The sequence below is a fragment of the Corythoichthys intestinalis genome, chromosome 15, assembly GCF_030265065.1.
Source record: "Corythoichthys intestinalis isolate RoL2023-P3 chromosome 15, ASM3026506v1, whole genome shotgun sequence".
NCBI lineage: Eukaryota > Metazoa > Chordata > Actinopteri > Syngnathiformes > Syngnathidae > Corythoichthys > Corythoichthys intestinalis.
In genome coordinates, this window is record NC_080409.1 from 23,214,031 (window position 1) to 23,236,362 (window position 22,332).

The following is a 22,332-nucleotide window of genomic DNA, read 5'->3' on the forward strand; positions in this document are numbered from 1 at the left end:
GTTTTAGACCAGTGGTCTCCAAAGTATTCCACATAGGGTCAAAGTGGATGCAGGATTTTGCTCCAGCAAATCAAGATGACACCTTTGCACAAATCTGGTGTCTTACAAGTGTAACCAGTTGATTGCAGTCAGGTGCTGCTTGTTTTAGCAGAAACTTCATTGGTTAAGCTGTCTGTGCTCGATCAGTAGGAACAAAAACCAGGACCCACCGTGGCTCGTGACTGGTATGGAGTCCCAGACTGTAGAAAATTGTATTTGAGATCTAACTATGGACATTTATCAGGTAATCGGTATCAAATTACAACATTACACAATTCTTGCCATAATATTGGTCTATGTAAGGGTATTGTCTCTGAGGTAATTGTGCCGTGCATCCTGGGAATGTTAGGATTGACAGCCAAAGAACAGGCAGGGACCCGTTAAAATTGAGGCTTAGATTGTTCTTTTGAAGGGCGTTACTGTCGACAGAAAACCACCAGATGAGCCAGATATGGCCCACAAATCAAAGCACTGCACATTGGCTCTTCATACTGACATTCTCTGCAAGATCACTGGGGATGAAGGAGGGCGGGTGGGTGTCAAGACTGCGGCAAGTCTGAACGGAGAATTAGGTATGTTATGAGCCCCCTGAGTGAAGTATGATAGTGTGAGAATGTGTTTAAAAGAGAGTCGACAGCAGTGGAATATAAATCTATATAATGTTATTCCATGGGAAGAAAGGAAAAAAAAAACATTAAATGATATCAACTGTTTTGTCATATTCATTCATATTCATATTCCTTCATTTCAAGGTCACATTTTCATTGTTGTGTACCACAGTAATAGCTAGTATTCCCTAATGAACAGCAACTCCAGGGAAAAATACATTTTACATTCATGTATAACCTTTAGGCATCCTTTTTGGATGCCCATACATGAATCTGACTATTTATATTTCTCATTTGATGAAAGTTTATTCATATATCAATTCCATGCATGCATGCATACTTCTTTTCAAAGCAAACAATGTTTCTCAGGGATTATGTGGTTAGGGAGGCAAACAAACATGCATGGCTGTCCGTCCATTGGAAAAATTAAATCACATATGATAAATAACAATACAATTATAGACATACAATGCGTGATTAGTCATTCTGAAGATTGCAATGCTTGGAAGTCAAGATCTTTCTGTGATATCTTAATTTTCCAAAGAACAATCTAACTTCCACTACCTCCCATGACTTGTTTTAAGAGACTGTCACAAGCTGTGAAGCACATAATGAATTTTTTATGTGAAAGGTTTGTTGGTTAACTAACGATTGTCTCACAAATATATACGGTATTAAATAATTAATGACTAGTTTAAAACGGCCAATAGAGGGTTGTGCTGCATTGAAAATATTCAGTAATGTCAATGAGATTAAAAACCTGGCAAAGCAAAATGTGTCAGACGTTGAAAAGCGAGATTCTGAGATAGAAAGCAACAATATTTTACTGAGTTGAATTATTTTTAAAACTGATATTTCCTAATTAAATGATTGATAATACAGTTTTGTAATATAGGCGTCGCCACACTTTTGTGCCTCATGAGCCCTCAACCTAAAATGAAGTACCTCTGTCTCGCTCGCTCTTTATCTCTCGCTTGCGTCATTGATGTATACAGTTGTACCTCTACATACTAATTTAATTCGTTCCAGGACCTTGGTTGTAAGCCGAAATGGTTATATGTGTAGGGGAATTTTCCCATAAGAATACATTATAATTCTATTAATTCGTTTCACAGCCCAAAAACCTACACTAAATCCTTCATAAATACTGCAGGTACAATTACAAATAGCAAAACAAATACATAATAAATATAAATTGGAATAATAATAATAATATAATAATCTAACAAATTGGGTTCTAATGTGGCGGTTGTGTTTTGCATCCTTGTCCTGAACCCACCATGACTGATGAGAAAATGGGAGCGTTGCGGAACAGTTTTTAGTTTCACTTTTCATGTTCTGTTGTTGTTGGCACCGGCTACGGCAGACAGTAACCGTGTTGTGTTGCACAAGTTCTGAAATAAATGATTAAAAACCTTACGAAGGTGGTGATTTCCTTGCCGATGTTACAATAATAACAATGGTCACCTTAACTTATAAAGACTGGCAAACGGAGATCCAAGGAGGACCATCCAGATTGCAGACATTTTTCATTATTTCCTTTTTTCTCACTGCAGGTTAAACGATGATTGACACATTTGTGCCTTTGATTGTAGCGATACCAAGCTACCCTGGCAAGATCACAGCTACTACCCTGTCAATCATCATTAACTTTAAGTACGACACGCAAGCAGCACTGGGCTGTTTGGCCGCACTGCTCAACAGGAGGGAGGGTGAGCGGCTGTGGCACTGTACGAGTATGAAGCAGAAAAATATATTTTTAAAAATTATAAACCAAATCCTTATCACCCGATTCCAATCCTGTGAAAAATGACGTTCAGCCCGATTTCCGATCACGTGATTGGATCGGGACATCCCTAATAAGCACACCTGAAGAGGTCGCATGCCCTCTATAGGCTAACTCGGAACAACAATAATAAGTCTGCAATGGGTAATCAGCTATGAGACAAAACATGAAAAAAATCTGGCTCTGAGGGCCCAAATACACCAGATGCATGATCGTTCTGGTTCCGGTCCGGCTCAGTGTTGACTGCGTGTCACGCAGTACGTCAAAAACAGGCAAATCATACCAGCTGCGCACGGCTGTGGTCCGCCAACTCCGTTCCCTCGTGAGCGCTCGCGTGATCACGCGCTATAATGTGCCATTTAAAAGAACGAAAAACACACTGAGTCTATACTCATCAAAGAAGCAGAGAGAGAGCACATTTTTTCTTTGCATATTGATATTTTAGTTATGTCTGTCTCTTAATTCCAGATTGACTGCATCAGATAAGGGCTCCGTGTGTGGGGGGTAGGGCGGGGCCCTATTATACCCTTGGTTGTGTCGGTGGGTTTATATCTTTGTGCACATTTAAAATTTATGGCACATAACATCTCATAGAGCTGTTATAAACAACTGTTAAATAATCTGTAATATTTATAAAATGGATAGCGAATTATATACTACACGAACTAAAAAAAAGCGTACTTGGAATTGGTGTCTCAACACTGCAGATTCCCGTGCCCAGCGCAAACTGTTGGTTTTTCCATGAAAAGTCAAGTAAAATGTAGGAAAGAAAGAGAAACGTCTTGGATAGACCACCAGGTCGAAACCTCTGGGTGTCTCTTTATTCTCTTTCGTACTTTTCCCCCTCGACTCTGTATACAAACCAACATTGTGTGTGCGCCGGGCACGAGAATTTCTGCAGTGGATTCCAGATACGCTGCTTTTGTTTTGTTTTTTTCGCTCAAAGTTGTCAGCACGTCGTGTGTTTGATATCATTGCCAGAAAAACACACATAATAGGACACCTTGCAGCTTCGCTTTTAATGCTGTCCTTATAATAACAATCTGCTGCATCGTATATCACTTTGTGACTTTCCACCTCCACGATGAAACGTTCTTCGTCCATGTTCGCTGGTGTTTAAACCGTGAATAAGCAACTGGGCTGTTACGTCCAGGCCCAGCTCCGCCCATTTTGTCGGATGCGTGTCCGGCAAAAATAGAAAATAGCCTATACCATCCACCGGGCTGCGGCTCGCCGGAGATGGTCCGCAGTCAATCCGGAGCACTGACGCGGCATCTGGTGTATTTGGGCCCTGAGGATCAGTGCGTTTACATACCTAATATATACCCAACAAATCTGATTCTGGTACATCCACGATAACGGAGCAGCCATTTTAGTTAGTGTCATCACCAAGGAAGAACAAAGTCAGTGAGATCTTGAAATCAATGATGCAAGCTGGTTCATACTGTAGTTATGAGAAGTGTTTCAACTGGAAGGCACGCAGCTACTGCATTAACTTTTTAATCTCCATATCATTTTTTGACTAAATTAGAAAAAAATGTCAGGAAAAAAAAAATCTAATAATTAAATAAAACATTTTCAGAAGGAATATAGCACCAGCTCACTCACCCTCTTATCACAGACTGCCAGCCTACAACACCATCCCACACATAGCCTGAAGGGGCAATGCAACACACAGTCATGCATTAGAAAGGAGGCAGAGACTGTGATATAGGCTAGGAGAGAGAATGGAAGGGGGAAAAGATGGGGGGAAATGAGAAGTACAGCCGGGAAACATCCAGTAGGGAAAATGGATCACAGTGCAGAGGAAGGTCGATTGGAGCAGAGGGAGGCCGAGTGGAAGTAGATCGGTGGCATCAAGACAAATTTCTTTCTTTTCTTTTTTTTTCTGCAACTACGCCTGCAAGGCTAAGAATGAATGAAAGGACGAACAACTTCAGATACCTTCTGACAGAATGTGATTTGTTACTGTGAAAAAAATACTTTAAAAAAAAAAAAAAAAAATTTGGGTTTGTGATGGTTTCCCGCATCATCTTTGTAGCAACGGCTGGGATGATGCAAATCACTTGTGAGTAACAAGCTTCATCTATCACCTTTGTTGCACTGCCAACATACTGTGCAGGCCCAGCGGCACAGCCAGTCATGCACACATTGTATGCGAAAGCCTACAGGCGGTCTTTCTCTGTGCATGGAAGCTTTCATTATTTTATATGTAGAAGGCCGAATCCTCTTTGATTTTGACTGGTTATTAAAGTGGAGATGCAGAAAAAGCCCAATCTCAAACCCCTCTAAAATCTATGCTTTTGGCCAACTATTTGCTTTGACATTTACATGGGTACCCGCTCCACAGATACACTAATAAACACCAGCAAGTTTATTATATGGGACTGTACCATTGAGTTTTAGGGAGTCAACAAGGGACACATTTTTATACGTGATCGAAGTAAAGCCATTGCTCGCTGAGGCACTTTTTAGCCCTTTATTGTCATACGACATCCTATTTGGGCCCTCATCTCAAAGGCACATGCTTTTACACAGATGCTACAGTATTTGTTATTTTGTATGACATGTTTGGTATTTGGTTTTGAGTTAAAAAATGTGTATAATGTGTACATTTTAACTAAGCAACTTATGCTTAAATAAGAATCTCTAGTGGCTCGCCAAACAGTGCCAGAGGTATTTCCAAAACTATATGCAGATTCATGTTGCTCAATGTTTGAAAAAAAAACAAAAAACAAAAAAAACCTCAAAACTAGAAAGACTCACAGTACAGTGGTTTTTTTTTTTTTTTTTTTACTTTTTATATTAAACCAAATGCGGACATGTAACATGTATACTGAATATGTTGAAAGAAAACTCTCACATAACTTAAGTGTCTTAAATACAGTACGTATATGGACTAAATTGCCAGCTGTTCAATTAGGGCAGAGTACCATGTATTTAACGCCCATGTAGTTTCAGTAGGTCTATTGTCCAATAATTCTTAATAATGTGCCAAATTCCATCAATAACTTCCCTCTAATCTAATATTTCCTCATGTAAATCTGATATTTTTATCCAACATTGTTGAGAAATTCAACCTTGCTGCATTCCATATCATCCAAATGAATGTGACAGCTATTGTCTGACAACCAGGACAAGCAGTACTGCACCTCTTACCCAAAAACAGCTCGGATAAGCTCCATTCCACCCATAAATAACCCCATAGTGTAAACAAAGTTTGGAGTGAGGATGCCTTTGTTTAATACAATACACAGCACCTTGTGTCAACACTGTCAATGTCTGTTAATGTCACCTACATTTAATTTATATGGCATGCAGTGCACTTAGAGCCAAGTAAGTGACACCTTTTTCTGTTCACTGAGGAAACTCTTTTTGAGCTATGAATAAATCAATTGTGACACCATGATTCAAAAACCAGAACAACTCATTTGTCTTTGTCATTTCAGGATTTCTGGACCCTGAGCAGTAGTTGCAATATTTGGTCAATATCATCACATGTCACATGATGTTTTGTGCCATACATTGTGAACTTTGGGAAGAACCGTGCTAGCAGTTTACACTATGAAATCCCCTAATTGTCGTTAGAGTATAAAGGGTCTGTGAAGTGTGAATCACTAGGGTGGAGAAACTTCACCTGGATCATTTGCAGACTCAAGGTGCTATACCAGATTTACATGGACTAGTATTCTTAACCCATAATTAGGCAAGTATGTTGAAGAAATTAAAGAAAGGGGTACATTCCCCTGACTTCATTGCAGGAGTCTCTAATGGTGCTGCGGTACATTCGCCTGACTTTGAATGCAGCATAGGTTCAGTTTCCACTAAGTGACTGTGAATATTGGTGCAAATCGTTGATCGTATCTTCATGTCTACCTTTGACTGGCTGGTGACCAGTGTAGTAGTCTGCCTTTCGTAGGGTATCAGCAGGAATAGTCTCAAGGACCTCGCACGCCTCAACAGAATAAGTGGTGTTGAAAATGAATGGCTGAATATTCAAGTTACTCCTACAAGTGTTGAAAATGCAGTAGTCAAAAATGAAAGCCTGTTGATCAGGCAGTAAGCTATGGTGGCCCTGAAGTGCAAAACAACGGCAAATAAAAAAACACAACGGCAAACCAAAAATCACAAAGGCAAATCAAAAAACAACGGCAAATTAAAAAACAACGGCAAACATAAAACACAACGGCAAATTCAAAAACACAACGGCAAATCAAAAAGCACAATGGCAAATAAAAATCACAGCAGCAAATCGAAGAGCACAACGCAAATCAAAAACACAACGGCAAATCCAAAAATGAAATTACATTAAGGAACCAGAAGAGGTTGGTACCAGTCAAAAAGTACACTCATCACTGATTGGACGGATCTACCGTCAACGGTAGGTACTAATAAACTACTAACTTATTCCGTGTCTGGTGAGGTACAGTCGTACCTCTACGTACTAAGTTTATTGGTATAAGGACGTTGTTTGTAAGTCGAATTGGTCGTATGTTGAGCACGATTTTCCCATAAGAATACATAATAATTCCAATAATTCGTTCCACAGCCCGAAAACCTACACTAAATCCTTAATAAATACTGCTTTCACTAGCAAAAAAAATACATTATGAATAAAAATCGGAATAATATATAATAATAGTAATAATAATAATAGCTGTAATAATGTAACAAATCGGGTTCTAATGTGGCAGTCGTATTTTGTGTGGTGTACCTGAATGCACCGTGGGCTCACGGCAGATTGACAGAGTGCAGTTGAGAGAGTTTTCCTTTAACTTCTAACGTCCTATTGTTGCTGGCCGTTGGCGTGTTTTTTGAACAAATTCTGAAATACTGTAAATGATTAAAAACCTGACGAAGCTGGCGGTCTCTTTGGCGATGGTTGTCACCTTTACTTATAAAGACTGGCAAACGGAGGTCGGAGTAGTATTGTCAAGCAGTTCACGAATGCGCCTACAAACAGTCTATAAAAAGTCTACATCAACATTACAATTTTATTGCGCTACTTTCTCTTGTATTGAAAGAAAAGGTTTCTGATTGATGTACCAATATAGCAAGTACATATTGCTTATATAATGTACAGCGGGGCAAATAAGTATTTAGTCAACCACTAATTGTGCAAGTTCTCCCACTTGAAAATATTAGAGAAGCCTGCAATTGTCAACATATGTAAACCTCAACTATGAGAGACAGAATGTGGAAAAAAAAAACAGAAAATCACATTGTTTGATTTTTAAAGAATTTATTTGCAAATCATGGTAAAAAATAAGTATTTGGTCAATACCAATAGTTCATCTCAATACTTTGTTATATACCTTTTGTTGGCAATAATGGAGGCCAAACGTTTTCTGTAACTCTTCACAAGCTTTTCACACACTGTTGCTGGTATTTTGGCCCATTCCTCCATGCAGATCTCCTCTTGAGCAGTGATGTTTTGGGGGTGTCATTGGGCAACACGGACTTTCAACTCTCTTCTCACCCCGTGGCGTTAAAATGATAACAAGAACGGTGAGCCAAATCCCCAGAACCACACGGGGGGACCTAGTGAATGACCTACAGAGAGCTGGGACCACAGTAACAAAGGCTACTATCAGTAACACAATGCGCCGCCAGGGACTCAAATCCTGCACTGCCAGACGTGTCCCCCTGCTGAAGAAGGTACACGTCCAGGCCCGTCTGCGGTTCGCTAGGGAGCATTTGGATGATCCAGAAGAGGACTGGGAGAATGTATTATGGTCAGATGAAACCAAAATATAACTTTTTTGTAGAAACACAGGTTCTCTTGTTCGGAGGAAAAAGAATACTGAATTGCACCATACCCACTGTGAAGCATGGTGTGGAAACATCATGCTTTGGGGCTATTTTTCTGCAAAGGGACCAGGACAACTGATCTGTGTAAAGGAAAGAATGAATGGGGCCATCTGTCGAGAGATTTTGAGTGAAAATCTCCTCCATAAGCAAGGGCATTGAAGATGAGACATGGCTGGGTCTTTCAACATGACAATGATCCCAAACACACAGCCAGGGCAACAAAGGAGTGGCTTAGTAAGAAGCATTTCAAGGTCCTGGAGTGGCCAAGCCATTCTCCAGATCTCAACCCCATAGAAAATATGTGGAGGGAGTTGAAAGTCCGTGTTGCCCAACGACAGCCCCAAAACATCACTGCTCTAGAGGAGATCTGCATGGAGGAATGGGCCAAAATACCAGCTACAGTGTGTGACAAGCTTGTGAAGAGTTACAGAAAACGTTTGGCCTCCGTTATTGCCAACAAAGGGTACATAACAAAGTATTGAGAGGAACTTTTGGTATTGACCAAATACTTACAGTATTTTCCACCATGATTTGCAAATAAATTCTTTAAAAATCAAACATTGTGATTTTCATTTTTTTTTTTTCCAAATTCTGTCTCTCATGGTTGAGGTTTACCCATGTTGACAATTACAGGCCTCTCTAATATTTTCAAGTGGGAGAACTTGCACAATTAGTGGTTGACTAAATACTTATTTGCCCCACTATATAATATTTGAAAACCTAACTTTTTAATATCAAAGGGTAACCACAGTTCCACACAAAAGCTCATTGAGATATCATTTAGCTTAGCAGGGAGAGATGTGGGAGCCACTTTTCGAGTGTCCCAAAACTCGGGAAACTTCGGGGAAGGACATTTATCAAGACTTCCTCTGCCATGACTAGTGTGCATTCTTCCGAGATATCACTAAGCCAGCACCTCCACTATTGAGTGCTCAGACTTCTCCGCCCTCAAGAAAACAAGTTTAGGCTTTTTCACACTAGCTGTAGCAGCGTGCAGTTTGCCACATAGAAACCCATTAATTGTGTATGAAGGAGGGGGCATTCGTGGCCATAATGGATGGAGTGGCAAAGAGTGGGTGAATTTGCCGTGGAGGAGCGAGTCCTAAAATATAAAGCTGTTGAGACAGAACTAATTGTTGCTATCCTTTGTATACAGAAATGTAACAGATACGGCTCAAAGTAGAGATTTGTAACATGCATAACATGTTGTAATTTGCAACCCTTTGCCACCCTTTAGGAACATGTGTACAACTTTAGAACTGACATGTTCATATTTTTTTTTGTCTTCAAGATGGACTATGTTAATACAGAAGTTCTAAGTTTAGCGAGTTCAAATTGAAAAACCTGACAAAGCCTGAGTAAATCTAAGCCACAGGCCTTGCTACAGCTGAACTCTTTCTCGGAATTTTGGAATTAACCGCTTTTCTCAGTGGACAAACAGTGCAAATATGCAGAGTGCTTAATCTAACTCCTGGGCCTTCTTAAAGAATACTGTAGATTGCATATCCGTTCTTGATGAAACACTCTCCCAGGCTACACTTTTTACTATCTTCATTTAATGTTTAACTTGGGGTCGTGAGTTAGGGTATAGGAAATAAAAATATTTTTCACTCCGCAATTAATTCTAAATGTGACTAAGGAGAAAGGGTCATATTCACTGATGACTGTAATCATTTCTCTGTTTGGCTCCCCGTGGGAGGTTGAGGCGTCATGAACCACACATTGATCGAGCCTTTGCTAATAATGGAAGAGGAGGAATGCCAGACTGGCTGGCTGCATCATTTCTATTGCGATGGATTCTTTGACCTACTAACGTTGCTTCAAAATGACCACAGAAGCCTACACTTTACATTAAACTGCCACACAAAACTTATACAATGTCAAAGCATTCTCTCATTTTGAGATTTCACACTCTATATGTGTATTCAGTGCTTTACCTGAACTAGTTCAATATACAGAAGTTTATGAACCACTTTTTTTTCAACCTGTCGTGTTCAACTGCTTAGGCATGGACAATAGGAATCTTCTCAGACCTTATGGTCCTTATGGTCTGACCAGTTTTCACGTATCACATGATATACTCCCATTGTAGTTGTTCATTATGTTTTATTAATTAGGAGAAAGCAACGAGGAGGAAGAGGTTATGGGGGACAGAAAGGAAGGACGCAGACAGAAGAGGTGAAGAAGAAACAACCAAAAGAAAACACTGTTACACGGCAACGGGGCCGGATGTATGGGAGGGCCAGGGTGGGCACGGCCCACCCAGACGTGAGTCGTGCCCACCCAATCAAAATGACGGTGTTCTGATATGCATAAAAGATTGATGGGTTTTGTGATTGAATACCTGAGTTTCTTTTACATCTTATTAGCATCATCTAGTGGATGCCTTAATTTACTGCATCTCATGCGCACTTTATTTGAATGAAACTGCAACACGGAAGGGACGTTGTTCACTAGAGAATCAGACGACGACGGCCGCAGTCAGTTCGCACCGTCTCTGTGACCACTTTGCCTTGAATTTGAAGTTACATCGCCGGTATTTATTGTTTAAATGTGTTTAAAAACGTAGCTATGTGAACTGTGTGTACTTCAGTGCAAAAAAAGTGAGACAGATTCACTTAGCATGAAACTTGTGATATGCTAATTACCCACGAGTTAGAGGGTCGGCAAAATTTGCTACAGATAGTGCAGTACATATGCGATTTCATATATAATGCATATTTTGTGTTGAGGTGGTTGCAGCTCAACGTTGCATTCGTAGGAAGAATTGACGGAGAATAAGTTGTCTTTTAGCCAAAACTTGGCGTGTTTAATTTCCACTGACATGCGGATACATCCTCTCTCATAGCTGTCTTCACAGGCAATCCCACAATTCTTTATGAGGTAGTTGTAGATGTTTCCGAACTCCACTGCAGACAATTCCTTTGGATTGTTTATCCAGCTATCAGCTGCGACTTTGTATGGGCAGATTTGCAGGCCAATACACGCTAATTTTAAGTAGTATTGCCTCCTCGCGTCTGTCGGCAGTGACTCGTGGTAATAAGTCATGTTTAAGACGTTTTTATGGAAAAAGACTCAAAACACAGCTGAAAATTATGAATTTTAGATAGCGTTTGTCTACAGCTGTTTACCTGTGCATGCCCCCATCTCAAAATGGCGTCACGTTGCCATGCGAGATGACGTCATCATAACATCATGCCGACTGCGAAAATAAGTAGATAGATGAAGAAAAAAAAATAATAATAATGCAGCCTCAATGGGACACAAGCCAGTGTCCTACTTGCGCCGGTCCCAACCCAGAGAAATGCAGAGGGTTTAAAAAAAAAAAAAAAAAAAAAAGCCTGCATTGTGGGTGCCCCCTCAAGTTTTCTTAGTGCCCACTCTGGTGGGTCAACCTAGATCCGGGCCTGCACGGCAATGCTACCTTAAAACATAGTGGTGTTATTGTTAGCTAATTTTGTTAGCCTGATAACCGAGGAGAAAGAGGGAGGGGAGTCAAAAGGAGATGCAATTAGCCAGGGTGAAGCTTACACAATTCAGTAATGTGAGGTGGGGAACCCAGTATAAATGTAAATCACATCTAAGTGTGGATATCTTGATATCCCATGCCACCTGATCACTAATCCTGGCACCGTCATCACGTACTTTGACAGGCAGAAATGGGTCAGCAAAAATGCATTTCAATTGTTACGAGTACCCCTGGTGGTCAGGAGCTGCGAGCGTAACATAAGACGGCAGGTGTGCAAGGAGGAGGCAGTGACAAATCAGAATTTCAAATAAAAAGTTTATTTAACAGAAAAGAAACAATGGACACAGAGCACACAAACATTTACCCAACCCCCTGCACTATGCAGCAAACACCAAATAAACAGTTTCAAAAACCCCAAATAAAACTAGAACCCAAAACAACCCCCAAACTAAAACACTACAGTGACAGGCACCTATTGTGCCCCAAAATACATGGGTGGTGTTGCCGCTCTATCTAATGACTAATACAGAGAGTTGGTACCTACGTGAGGTGGGAGACATGGTGTATACCTGCTAGTGATGGGTCCAGTGATACTAATGCGCCGGTGTTCTGACAAATTTTGCAACCCATCAAAAATTGCTACCTTGCGGTTTTGCGCATGCGCGTAACGTTAAAAATGGCCGCGAATGCAGCTATTCCAAAGTAAACACTGCAAACTTTCTTTAAAGAAAGGAATATTTACTTAAGTTTGATCATGTAAAGACATGTACAAAAGTTCTCAAACACATCCTACCATGTTAGCTGCACACAGCAACTGCACCCCGTGCTCTCACTGTGAACAACTTCTCCGTGTCGTTAAGTATTAATTTACGCCATTTTCGTGTTGCACATGTATGTTTATGATGTATCTAGTTTAGTTAGCACCTTTGGATAACATTGACAGTCCAATTGAATGTAAAAGAGGGCTTTTTCAGCGCCACAAAAGCTTTGGGAGCAAAATTTTATAAGGGAGCAAATTTTGACAGAACACCGGCGCGCGCGCCGAGCTCATGGAGCAACCCCTGCGTCGGTGCGCGTATCGCTACAAGAAAATCACGTGACCGATGCATGAACTCATTGAACTGTGTCGACACAGTCATGACGCGGCAAACTGCTTCAAAAGGAAGCGCGTCCGTCAACGTGATGGAGCTGCTGAAACAATCCACATCTCACGGTTACTTCCTCGTTGTCTACATGCTGTGGAAATGGACGTAAGACAGGGAAAATGCACTTGTCATCTTCCATTCAAAATACAATTAATTTTAATGTAAAGTTTATTAGTGTGACAGGTACACGCGGGTCCGTCATTTGTGGAGCCTTGCCTACACTCTTACCTGCATTTGACCTGCTAGCTTTGTGGTCAGAGCAAACGCCACTCGTCCCCGACGCGTAGTGCGCGCGAGTGCGAGTCCTGCTCAGAACGTATCGCGGCGCAAGTCTAAAATTTTCGGTTTTACTATTAAAGTTATTTTTTTTTTGCAGGTGAAATGTTGCATTTGTACTTTGTATATGACTAACCTGCCATATACAAACAGTTGCCACCTCCTCAATGCTGAAGCATTACTGGCCCAAGCATGAGAATGAAGTTTCTGATAATCCCAAAATAAACACAGGTATAGAGCCATTCCTTTACTTTCCCACAGTCACTTTTTTGGTAATTTATTAGAAATCTGTAATTAAGCTATAATTTATTTTTTGTCCACTTCAATTTCTTTCTGGTGGGTTATGGTAGCACTTAGATGACGAAGTGGGGAGTCAAGAAGGCAATGCAACTGTAGATGAAATTGCAAAAGTGCAACGATGCATGGCTGAGCCGAACATGAACCGAAGCCCAACTGAGCCAATGGACATCTTATCCAAACCTCTTTCAACTGGAAATTCTTGTGCATGCTGGCATCATTGGTTCCATGCGGGTGTGTTGTCCACAGCAGGCTTGTTTGATTTTAAAAAGGTAACCAACTAAATTTTAAACATTAAAAAAAAAAACTATGTTTTTGAATAAAATTTTATCAGAACAAAAAGTCCACAGGCATTCCTCATTCACCCATTCATTATTACTTACATTTTCACATAAAAATATATGTTCACATAATTTAAAGATATGGAATAATGCAATATGAATGCAAAGACTTAAATTATTTGATTTTACATGCTATGTCATCAATTCAGTGTCAGTCTGTCAAGTGGGTTGCCTGTAGGGATTTTTTATGTCCAGCAGGTGTCAGTATTCAATGACACAGTATCCACACTGTGTCAACACAGTGTGTCACTGTGTCGACACGCTTCATGAGGTCTCACGGACCCATCACTAGCAGAAAGTAAACTTCACAAACAGAATCAAAGGCAAAACATAAGAGGCTTCAACAAACCAAGACAACCAAAATGAGAGCTGCCACCGCCTCTCCTGAACAGAGCAAACAATTCCACTTATATAGTGGCAGGACGAACAGATGATTGGATGATTGACTAATGAGGAAGTGGTTCCAGCTGTGGAGGCCTTCTGAGACCACACAGGTGGAAACTACTGCAAATGAAAAATACAGGTGAAAACCAACATAACCAGTATAAAGTGAAAGGAAAACCATACATACCTGAACAAAAGGAAAAATTACTCCCCATCCGTAACATCAAATGTTTAAATTAGGACTAAAAAACCCTATTCTTTACTTCAATGTATTCCAAACTTCCCTTACCATTCATATACGCAATAAATTACTTGTGTTTTTATCCATTAGCTTTTGTCTTTGCTTCCAGGTTCAATCGTTTTTGTTTTTAACTGTCGTTTCACTTTGATCAACAATAAAGAATGTGGCTGTACAAATAGATTTGCCATGCCTTGCCTTAAATATGCCGCATTAGAATCCACCATCGAGTGCATGCCGCACGTTCAACTCAACTTTTCTAGTATGCTGAATTCGTTTCACTTGATACTTTACTAGCCTTTTTCTGCAATCTAATGAAACCAGTGCATCTACCTTGATATATGTTTTTATTCAGATGTAAAGCAAATCTTTAGGGTAAAACCAAATTTCCACTGGAAACGCACTTCAATAAATAGAAATAATTACGAAATACAACAGAAGGAGGGGGCAGTGGTACGATAAGATACGACATTGTCTTTATCCATATCCATTCATCAGACACGTGATCATGTACTGTATGTTTGGCTGCATTGCCAAAAACTTGAGCAGAATCTGATTCCAATAACTTCTGCTCCTTTACCTAATGAATGCTGCACTCCACCTGCAAGAAGTCGTAAGCCCCTTTCAGACTGATATTTAAATATCTACTGTATATACAGTATATATTGTCTCATGTAACGTGATGCGGGATTTACCCGGGTCTATGCTTTCACACATGGAGAGATATCCCGGCAGTGACGAGGGTTGGACACTTTCGCAGACTTGCTCCATGTTGCTGACTTGGCGTTCTCTGTGCGGGGAGGGCGGCTGGCGCGATTTTTTTAACCCGGGCATTACATCATTTTTGGCAACAAAATAACCCACACATTTCCAAAGATGGACGATGGACTCTCTTCTTCGGCTTTAAGATCCAGTGGCAATTTAATTTCGTTATGTTTTCCGTTTAATTTTCATATTTCCAGCTTGCCATGTTGATAATTGCCATGTTTGTTTACCGCTTTTTGTATTACTGCGAAGAAAGACAAAATGACGATCGGATCACTATGATATTTACGTCATCATCCTTCGTGCTGTGAACCGGGAATTTAACGCCTGCTTTCACACATACCAATTCCCCGGGAAAGTCCTGGACAATATACTAAGACATGACTTCGTAAATGTCTGCGTCATCTCCGTGTCAGTCGACCCGGGAAATTACTTTACAGATAAGGGCTACACATTTGAATCCCAGGATTTAAACGGTGTTCAGGTGTGTGTGAAAGGGGCTTAACATGAACCACTTATCAATGCTGACCATAAGTGCTCCTTGTTCACTGATATACTCATTTTTTAATCGTGTAGAATGGTATAACTAAGCCAATATAGCGAACTGGAAATAGTCAAGCATCTATAAATCGCTGCCGGAGGTCTCACCTTCTCCCGCGACAAGTCTATTCTGCTCGCAATTAACAGGCAAATTAGCACATGCTATTTGGCATTTTAGATCACACTTTAAGTAAAGCACATGCAACATACTAATTGACAGGGCCGATAACCTGTAAAATGTAGTTGATGCATCTAAAAGGTCCGCATGGCTCATATTTTCCAAACCATGCGCCCACAAAAATAACCATGTGGATGTGCTGCACAGAAAAAAATATAGCTGATAAGGAGCTCCCTCTGGAGCCAAATGTTTTTGTTCTCCTTTCTACTTATTCTATAGAGTAGTGTTGTTTGTATATACGCTCGTACATACGCTCTACATTGCCCTTTTATAATCTGAGAGAGTACCGAGAAACTGCAGGGGCAAGCTAAAATAAAAAATTAAAATGTTGAAAAAGTTGAGGCGGTCTATTCCTGCAAATAACATACACACGTCAAGCATGGACCACTTTTAGAGTAAACATTCTGTTTCCCAGCCAATATTTGGTATCTTGGTAAGTCAGGCCCCGAATGTGCAGTCACTATGGGTTTGTACAATTTTTACTTGCAAATACAGTAGTATTTATGCTCATTCAGATTTTTAAATCTGAATTTGGAGTATTTAAGACAATAAATTATATCATGTTGATTATATTTGGCATGCCATATCTAAAGATGTAATACAAAATGTCTTCTGATGATCATATATGTGTATTCAAACTAGCATTGTTGCTTTTTAACAAGTTACTCTAAATGTCTCTATTCACAGCAAAGCATATTATGCAGCAATTTGATGCCCTTTAACTTGTGTATCTTCCTGTGAGAAAACCTATAACCTTGCAAGGTTGAAATTAAAGCAAGTGCAGCAGTCACAGGGTGTTTTACAGTATGCCGTTTCCTCTAATGTACTGTAAGGCTAGATGTGCCTAGTGGTATTTCAGCAAAATGCTTGACCTTTGCTTTGGCCATCGCAGATGGTGTTTAAGCCTCGGAAAAGGCCACCAGTAGATGGATGCAGACCTTAAACACCAGGCATGGTTCTTATTACCTTATGTGGAGAACCCCTCTTCTGGAAAGGTCATCTCTTCCTCTCAGATAGTCTTACTCTACCATCTAACTATACACCCGTTCTTTTCCGGCTTTTCCTTTTGGCTTGTCATGTTATTGCTGACTACTGTGTGTTGTCATTTTCTCTCTTATGTGTCCGCTTCTTGAACACCAGCTGCCCTCATGTCTTCCATCACTACACTTAGTAATCTCTTAAGGCTTCCTCAACCATTCTAGCTGGAAGTTCCATCATCATCATCCTTGTAGCCTACTAATGTACCGTATTTTTCGGACTATAAGTCGCACCTGAGTATAAGTCGCACCAGCCCAAAAATGCACAATGTAGAGGGAAAACACCGGAGTACACCGAAGTCACTCTAAAACACCAAAATAACTTGAAATGATATAATAATATGTTAATAATTTTCACACATAAATCGCTCCAGAGTACAAGTCACACCCCCTGCCAAACTACGAAAAAAACTGCGACTTATTTAGTCCGAAAAATACGGTACTTATGATGTTTCCCTTGGATGTGTCCAAACTATTGATATTCGCTTTTTCATACTTTTCCTCAAATTAAAAGAAAATTGTCGCATAGCGCCAGAAAATTGTCTCTGGTCTTAGGCTAGAAGAACACAATATGTTCATACAAATTCATAGGAACACATAAATAATAACTTTAGAAAAGGTTAACATATTTATGATTAATTCATATAATCATTACTCAAAAGATGCACTGCATTAGGAATAAAAGAGTTCATATTAGTTTTGGGCAGGGATGCACAGTAATAAATGCCTGAGGGATGTGACTCAAAAAGTGATGAAGCAATTGTGACAGGTTCTCAGTAATGCTGGGAGCTTTCCTTTGTATTGTTCTTATGTACAGGTTAGAAGGATAAGTATTACAATTGCCTGTGATTCTAATGCTTGTTTGAGCTATGCAAGTTTGTTCATGGATTTTACTGTAGAAAGGTATAACAGGAGATGCTGATTGTGTAAACAGACTCAAGGAGTGACCGGTATACTTGTGTTAGTGACCAGTATACTTGTGTTAGAATGCCCAGTCTATTGTTAAAAGTCATTATCGTCCGCACAAGAAACATGCACTGATGAAGCATATTGTAAAGCCCAGACGTGAGCTGCATAAAGACTGACTGCAGATGGTTGTTTGCCATACCCTAGTACCTAAAAAACATTGACCAAATGTTACATCGCTTATTCCTCTATACCAGGGGTCGGGACCCTTTTAGACAGAGAGAGCCAAAACCCAAAATAATTGTTAAATGTGATTCCACAAGAGCCATACAGTGTATGTCTATGTGTATGTATGTATAAAAACACATACTGTATACAGGTCATTCTAAAAAAATTAGCATATTGTGATCAAGTTTATTATTTCCTGTATTGTACTGATAAACATTACACTTTCATATATTTTAGATTCATTACACACAACTGAAGTAGTTCAAGCCTCTTATTATCTCAATATTGATGATTTTGGAAAAGAAAATTCAAAAATCCACATCTCAAAAAAATTTTATCACAAAAAAAGTCAACCTTCAATTAATTATATCAGCTATGCACTCAATACTTGATCAGGAATCCTTTTGCAGAAATTACTGCTTCAATGCGGCGTGTCATGGAGGCAATCAGCCTGTGTCACTTCTGAGGTGTTATGGAGGCCCAGGATGCTTCGATAGCAGCCTTAAGCTCATCCACAGTGTTGGGTCTGGTGTCTCTCAACTTCCTCTTCACAATATCCCATAGATTCTCTTTGGGGTTCAGGTCAGGAGGGTTGGCAGGCCAATTGAGCACTGTAATGTCATGGTCAGTAAACCATTTACCAGTGGTTTTGGCACTGTGAGGAGGTGCCAGATCGTGCTGAAAAATGAAATCTTCATCTCCATAAAACCTTTCAGCAGATGGAAGCATGAAGTGCTCCAAAATCTCCTGATAGCAAGCTGCATTGACCCTGCCCTTGATAAAACACAGGAGACCAACACCAGCAGCTGACATGGCACCCCAGACCATCACTGACTGTGGGTACTTGACATTGGACTTCAGGCATTTTGGCATTTCCTTCTCCCCAGTCTTCCTCCAAACCCTGGCACCTTGATTTCCGAATGACATGAAAAATTTGCTTTCATCTGAAAAAAGTACTTGGGACCACTGAGCAACAGCCCAGTGCTGCTTCTCTTTAGCCCAGGTCAGGCGCTTCTGCCGCTGTTTCAGGTTCAAAAGTGGCTTGACCTGGGGAATGCGGCACCTGTAGCCCATTTCCAGCACACGCCTGTGCACGGCGGCTCTGGATGTTTTCTACACCAGACTCAGTACACTGTTTCTGCAGGTCCCCCAAGGTCTGAAATCAGCACTTCTCCACAATGTTTCTCAGGGTGCGGCACAACCTCTTTTGGTTGTGCAGCATTTCCTGCCACACTTTTTCCTTCCCACAGACTTCCCACTGAGGTGCCTTGATACAGCACTCTGGGAACAGCCTATTCGCTCAGAAATTTCTTTCTGTGTCCTAGCCTCTTGCTTGAGGGTGTCAATGATGGCCTTCTGCACATTAGTCAGGTCGGCAGTCTTGCCCATGACTGCGGTTTAGAGAAATGAACCAGGCTGGGAGTTTTTAAAAGCCTCAGGAATCTTTCGCAGGTGTTTTTTTTAGTTAATTTGTTGATTCAGATGATTAGGTTAGTAGCTTCTTTAGAGTATATTTTCATGATATGCTAATTTTTAGAGAAAGGGATTTTTGTTTTTTTCTTGACTTTTTTGCCAAAATCATCTATATTAAAACAATAAAAGGCTTGAACTACTTCAGTTGTGTGTATTGAATCTAAAATATATGAAAGTCTAATGTTTATCGTACATTACAGAAAATAATGAACTTTATCACAATATGCAATTTTTTTTAGAAGGACCTGTACTCTCTGTTCTTTTGCCAGCTTGTTCGAGTCTGTTTTGTAAGCACTGTCCCTTTCGTGAACGCATTTGAATGCATTACACAGGAGGCAGAGGGTGGTCACGCTCTGCTTTTACGAGCAGTCGCCGAGTTGCAATTGAAATAAATCTTGAGAAAACGACAGTCTAACATCTTTACTTGCATTGTTACAATCGTTGCGCAGTTTTGCACTCGCTACAAGGGAAATAACAAATTGAAACATGGTGTGGCGCCGCATATATTTCCTGGAAGCGGAAACCACAATCAGGGAGGATTAGGTGGACGTGTGTGTAACAATGGCCGAGACAGTCGTAGCCTTTCTGGGTGGTCGTTTCATGAGTCTCGCTTAATTTGACAGTCCAAAAAGACATGAAAGCGAAAGCGCGCCTGTGTGACTTGGGGCACCACGCGGTTTGCTTTCGTGTTTAATTTTCCCCTATGTATTTTTTATATACTGCAGTTCGCTCGGCATCAAGTCGAAGGGGCCAACCCCGCCGCTGGCCGAGTGGTGACTCAAGGCATGAGGCGATCTCGCCCATCTCCGCACGACCCAATTTGAAGCATATTATTGCGACGCACACTTGAAGTGTCCAAAATTAATGTGCAAAGGCGCCATCATCTCATTAAAGCAGGTTTATGTCAAGCTAGCCGGCGGGTTCCACATTTAAGATGACGGGTTGGCAGGGAACAATATGCGCTCATCAAAAGAGCCATATATGGCTCGTGAGACATAGGTTCCCGATCCGTGCGCTATACTGAAGTAGCTCAGAGAAAAGTTGTCGTGTGTCATGGGCTTGGCATCATAGATACAGTATATTTATTCACACATATTTGTTCATTTTCCTGGGTAGCCTATGTTCATTTCTATATTTTTTTTACTTATTCACTATGTGTCTGTAACCTAAGACTCTCTGTATAAGATATGAATGGGACCTCTCAGCTTCTTTCCTGTAGCAAGGCCATCGTAAGCAGATAATGTTATTGTCTTGTTGCAGCTGCGCGGGGAATCTCCTCTTTGGTGTGAGCCACACGGGTGCCCTTACAGGGTTCATTTGTGGGCTGGCATCAGCCATCCTATTCGCTTATGGAATAATGAAAAGTGTATGATTCAGAAGGTCTGCACTCAAACTTCTCGAGGGCATAATGGTGGACTCGAGAAATGATGTCCAGGCAGGCCTGCTTTTTAATTGTTCATTCATGAATAAATAGGTGATAGTGCTTTTTTTTTTTTTTTTTGCTCCAGAATTGTGTCAAGTGAATTGGTGTAAAGTGTCGTCATCTCCTGTTCATTTAAGAGGATTAAAGAACCTGCGAAAAGAGCAAATCAGTTTATTTCTTCCTGAGCATCCACTAAAGCACAGTGATTTTGTTTTATGAACATTTATTAACAATTTATGTTTACTGTATTATATGTACAGTATATTACTGTATTATACAGTGTATTATATACATATATTACATAGATCAGATCCTTACAAATGAACTGAAAAAAATCAAGTTGCTTTGTCATTGCATTCAGGAGGGCGAGGCAAGTGTTCCCCAACCCCTCGTTCTGTCCTTTTAATTTTTTTGTTTGTTTGTTTGTTTTTCGTTTTTCACCTGTTTCAGTTTTATCCTAGATGTCACACTCACCTGCCCACCAAGAGTCAATTGTTTCCAAAACAAATTGAGCATTCAGTTTTTCTCTCGTCTGCCTCTTACACAATCCAATCCAATCTGTCTACCTACACTTTTTTTTACCACTACCATCCAGTCACTTATCCCATTCAGATTGCATCATATGTACAAAATGTAATATATCTGTGTACTTCCACCTTCACTCTTGTAGGTCGTCCCATGCCCCCCCCTTTCTGGAAGAAAGTGTTTGCCAAACGGATGGAAATAGTTTTGGCTAAGTCCAAAGCCATTTTCCCCTCTTTTCTAAACATACCCATTACTTCTTCATCAACATGTGCATTAAAATCTACACAAATTCAAAGTCTCTCTCTGCCAGCAATGTTATAAACAGTTTTGTCAAGCTCCATCCAGAATATCCTACCTGCAAGGCATAACCACTAATTACATTAAAGACCCTTGGAGTCGACACTCAATCTGACACTCTTTTCACCTTCAAGGAGTTATTAACTGATTCTTCTTTTAAAATTATGACAAGGCTATATTACATTGCAGTGCTACTGAGGAACATAACATTTGCTCTCATTTTATAAATGCTCACACTCCCTGTAGCCTATGTAATTAGCAATTTCTGTGTTGATGTTATGCGTCATTACAAATCCAGTTGCTTGAAAATATGCCTTAGCGAAGAGTGTTATTTTGAGGGGTTAGTTGCAATCTCTTTCAAGTGCATTAGATCAATATTAAAAATGTTAAATTAGAAAAAGGTTGACTGTTGGCATTAGGGTAGGGTATTGTTTGGATTTTTGAGTTTTAGCTGATACCGGTTACAACTTGGTTGTTTGTTTGTTTGTTTGTTTGTTTGTTTGTTTGTTTGTTTGTTTGTTTCATATGCTGCCTTACTCAGTAGCTCATGAATAGTGCCACTGACT

The 22,332-nt window shown here is 40.2% G+C and overlaps 1 protein-coding gene across 2 annotated transcripts in view; it reads left to right on the forward strand.

Annotated features, from left to right (window-relative positions):
• LOC130930733 (leucine-rich repeat and fibronectin type-III domain-containing protein 2) overlaps positions 1–22,332 on the forward strand; it is a 189,129-nt gene that overhangs the window by 155,364 nt on the left and 11,433 nt on the right. The window lies entirely within an intron of this gene.